Source organism: Propithecus coquereli, unplaced genomic scaffold (genome assembly GCF_000956105.1).
Source record: "Propithecus coquereli isolate 6110/MARCELLA unplaced genomic scaffold, Pcoq_1.0 Scaffold552, whole genome shotgun sequence".
Classification (NCBI taxonomy): Eukaryota; Metazoa; Chordata; class Mammalia; order Primates; family Indriidae; genus Propithecus; species Propithecus coquereli.
Window position 1 is genome coordinate 944,831 of NW_012151419.1, and position 648 is coordinate 945,478.

The window sequence follows — 648 nt, forward strand, 5'->3', positions numbered from 1 at the left end:
AGGGCTGGTGCACTCAATGCAGGAAGGACTCTGGTGTGAGCAAGGGCCAGATGTGCCCCGTCACCCAGAGGGCACAATCTGTGACCTCCACTTGAAGCAACCGGCCTGGGAGCAGATCGTGGTCGTGGGCTCGACGGGCCACTCCACCTCTGTGGGAAGCGGATTCTGGGCCTAGCCGGCCAGCAGCCTCCTCAGGGCACCCACACCCTCAGCCCGGGCGGAGCGGGTCTCCACGGAGCCTGCCCGTTTCCGTACGCTGTGGGGTTGTCTGGCTCTCCTTTTATATTTCAGCAGATACTGCCGAAGTACCCTCCAAAATACCCTCCCACCCACAGCCCGCAAGTTCCCCTTCTACACAAACTTTGCGTTGTTGGATATTGCCACTTTTGTCCAGCTGACGATTCCTCCCATTTTCCAGATGCAGAGACTGAAATCAAGCGAGGTGTTCAGACAACCAGCCCAGGGGCCAACCCCCTATAAGGCTTCTCCCAGCTCTGACTTTTAGGATTTGGCCACAGACCGGGTGTCTTCCATGCCAGCTTCCTGCCCACCTGCTCTGGCTTTTAGATGCTGCCTGGCGCAGGAAGGTGGGAAGGTTACAGCTCACCTAGCAAAGGAAGGACAGTTTCTGAGGGAGGCAGCAGGCTC